Source organism: Saccopteryx leptura, chromosome 2 (genome assembly GCF_036850995.1).
Source record: "Saccopteryx leptura isolate mSacLep1 chromosome 2, mSacLep1_pri_phased_curated, whole genome shotgun sequence".
Taxonomy (NCBI): domain Eukaryota; kingdom Metazoa; phylum Chordata; class Mammalia; order Chiroptera; family Emballonuridae; genus Saccopteryx; species Saccopteryx leptura.
In genome coordinates this window covers 51,257,694-51,261,848 of record NC_089504.1, presented here as the reverse complement: position 1 = coordinate 51,261,848, position 4,155 = coordinate 51,257,694, and positions in this window count along the sequence as shown.

Here is a 4,155-nt window from a genome sequence, read left to right as displayed (position 1 = left end):
GCCACCAAGGGATTAGGGAAAGAACAGCAGAGAATTCTCACCCCCATACAAGTGGCACCTAATACCAGAAGGAGTGGATTAGGGTATCAAAATTTAACATAGGGGCCTTGGTAGCTCCTGCTACCTCAATAATGCATTCATTGTACAGACCCAATTACTTGGAAATCAGATAATCCTGTATGGATAGACCAATGGCCCCTTTCTCAGGAGAAACTTAAGGCAGCTGCTCAATTGGTACAAGAGCAGCTACAGCTTGGCCACATTGAACCATCTAATAGCCCATGGAATATGCCTATATTTGTTATTAAAAAGATATCAGGAAACTGGAAGCTATTACAAGATTTGAGAGCAATAAATAAGACTATGGAAATTATGGGTCCTCTCCAGCTAGGACTCCCTTCTCCTACTGCCATTCCACGGAATTATCTATCACCTTGTAATTATTGACTTGAAGGATTGCTTTTTTACTATTCCTTTAAGCCCTCATGATTGCAAACATTTTGCATTCAGTGTTTCTTCACTTAATTTCCGGGCTCCCATGGAGCAATACCAGTGGAGAGTTTTGCCTCAAGGTATGGCTAACAGTCCTACCTTGTGCCAAAAATATGTTGCTCAAGCTATCTCTCCAGTATGAAGGCAGCACCCTAAGGTGTACATAATTCATTATATGGATGATATTCTTATTGCTCATCTAGATAAAGATACTGTGCTGACTATTTTGCAACAATTAAAACATTCTTTGAAAGTATCAGGACTTTATATAGCTCCTGAAAAGGTACAGCAATCTTTGCCTTTTTCTTATTTAGGGCAAATTATTGAGGGACAACAAATTCGTCCACAAAAATTAGAAATCAGAACAGATCATTTGAAAACTCTAAATGATTTCCAGAAATTATTAGGAGATATTAATTGGCTTAGACCTTCCTTGAAATTAACTACCAGGGAGCTGAAGCCACTTTTGATATTCTTAGAGGCGCGACTGAACCAGCTTCTCCTCGGCTACTTACACCTGCAGGACAGCAAGCTTAAAAGCTTATAAAAAAAAGCCTTGCAACAAGCACAACTAAAATGCATAAATCCTGAAGAACCAATTGCCTTGCTAATTTGTCCCTCAAATTACACTCCAGCAGGACTATTGTGGCAAGCTTCAGGCCCTATTGAATGGATTTATTTAGCTGTTACTCCTATGAAAGTTTTTTCTCCATATTTTGATCTTGTTGCCTCCTTGGTTATCAAGGGGCGTAGGCAACTATTACAGCTTATAGGTTATGAGCCTCAAATTATTGTTGTTCCTTTTTCAAAGGATCAACAACAATGGCTCTGGGAAACTTCCACAAAATGGCAAATTGCTTTTGCAAATTTTACAGGCCAAATTGATTCTCACTACCCAGCTGATAAAATAGTTCAATTTTCATTAATTACTACATTTGTCTCTCCTAAGACAATTGTTAATGAGCCTGTTCCTGAAGCACCTACAATCTTTACTGATGGGTCCAGCTCAGGAATAGCAGGCTCAATAATTGATGGACAAGTTTATACTGAAACAGTCACCTTAAAATCAGCTCAAAGAGTAGAATTACATGCCATTATCATGGCCTTTTAGCATTTGCCATGTTCCTCCTTTAATCTGTATACAGACAGCAAATATTTACTTATGGTTGTTTCCACTGTAGAGACTGCTGTCTTATGGACAACTGCTGATGAGGAACTATTTCAACAATTTCTCCTTCTTCAAAGACTTGTACGTCAACATAGAGCTCCATGTTTTATAGGACATACTCGAGCTCACTCCATGCTCCCTGGAGCTTTAGCACAAGGGAATGTCCTTGTTGATCAAGCTACTCAAAAGAAAATTATTGGAACAACCATGACAGATCAAGCAATCCAGTCTCATACTATTCATCACCAGAATGCTGCAGCCCTGCATAAACAGTTTCAACTTTCTCAGGAAGCAGCATGACAGATTGTTAAATCCTGTCCAAGGTGTCCTATACTACAATCTGTCTCTTCGTTTGGAATTAACCCTCGAGGACTCCTACCAGGACAACTTTGGCAAATGGATGTTACTCATATACCTTCATTTGGCAAACAATCCTTTGTCCACGTTACAGTGGATACCTATTCTGGATTTATAGTAGCCTCTGCCAGAACAGGAGAGGCTGCTAAGCATGTTATAGCTCATTGTTTGTATGTATTTTCTATTATTGAACTTCCTAAAATTATTAAAACTGACAATGCCCCTGCATATGTAGGAAAAGCATTTACTACATTTTGTCAGACTTTCAGAATTGACCTAAACATGGGAATTCTTTACAATCCCCAGGGTCAAAGCAAGGCATTGTAGGGCATGCACATCAAACACTTAAAAATCAATTAGAAAAAAATTAAAAAACAGAAATTATACCCTCAAACTCCTGCAAATCTTCTTTCTCATGCTCTTTTTACTTTACATTTTTTGAATACTGATGTACAGGGTATTTCAGCAGCCGAGAGACTCTGGAATCCTACAAGGAAAGTCTTCCCTGAAGTGCAATGGAGGGACTTGCTTACAGGAATCTGGCAAGGGCCCGACCCTGTTCTCTTATGGGGCCGAGAATATGTGTGTGTTTTTCCTAGGTCTGCTGAAGCTCTTCAGTGGATTCCTGAACGATTGGTGAGACACCATGATTCTGGATGAGAGATTCGCTTCACAAGAGTAATTGTATGAAGCTTATTTTACTATGCTTTCATTCCTTTTTCTTTTTCTGTTGAGAATAATTAGAAGACTAGGATACTTCTTAAAGTTGTATTATTATCTAATTTTCTTTAATGTTCTAGATAATTTTATTTCTTTTCTGTTCCATGCCTGGAAGGAGGGCGAAGGGGGAGCCTGTTTGGATGTACCTAAACAAAAATCTCACACGGCCGACTTGAGAGTTTTCAAGAGAGATTTCTGTTTAGTTTTTATCCTTGTCACGTTCCTATTGAAATAGCCCTACACGTAAGATCAAGCAGGCCACATTCTAATCTCTAAAATCCTGGGTTTCACTCTTGATTTGTGTAATTGTATGTGAAGTCTCTGTTTAATGTCTAAATGTGTCTGTCTTCAAGGCCTGAATTAAGGTTATGCATGCAAAAATTGGAAATGCAGGCTCTAATATTGTAAAAATAAAATATCATCCCTACAAATTTAAAAATTTAATTGGAACAAGTAAAGCACGCTGATTGAAATTTGGATAAAATGAAATGTAGATCCTAAAGACTTCCTAATTGAGCCAAACTGCTCCAAGCTAAAGTTACTGCAGCTGCAAAGCTTGAAGCAGTGTGGATTTGCTTAACAAAGGTGTAAAATTTTTTTTACGCTTTGAATTGCCTATTGATTGATTGGGTAGAAGTGTTTTGATGGATGTGGGAATGCTACTTGAAAGTGCATTTGCTGTATTTTGTTGGAAGTTGGCATTGAAATGGGTGCTTCTTGCAGTTTTTGAGGTCAAGGTGTTGTGGAGTGTACTCAACATATGCTTAAGAGTCAATTGTAAATAATATATATTAAAAAAAAAGAGGGGGGAGTCTAGTCCTGGAACTTCTGCAAATTTATTTACTTTGAAGAATTTCTTTTGAATGCTGATGTACAGGAGACGCCAAACCTCTGTCTTTTGCAAACTTCTACCCTCTTTTATTTGATCCAGCTAGTGATGCTGTTTTGTCTTTTTCTAAACAGTTCCAGATATACAGAAAAAGTTTATATAGGCAGATGTGGACCCTCAAAACCCTCAGTGAGATCTTCTGAGCATGGCTTTTAAGGTCTCTAATAACCAAGAGGAGAAGAAAAGTCAGACAAAGCCCAAAAGAGATCAGGAAAAATACCCGCTCTTGGCATACACGCTTAAAGGCTCCAATGCCCCAAAGGAGCCTCATAGGACTCATCAGGGCCCTGCTTCAAGAGTGGAAAGAAAGGTCATTGAGCTAAAGCCTGCCTGGTTTCTCTGCCCCTACCAGGGACATACCTTTGCTATGGAAAAAAAGGGACACTGAAGAGTAAGCTACCCCCTCAATCCTCTAAGGGAGGGTTCAGTTTCTTCCAGCCCTGCTCCAGCCACCTGTGACCTAACCTTGCTCAGCCTGCTGGGACTTGCCACTGAAGGCTAAAGGTGCCCAGGGATGTTGACCCCAACT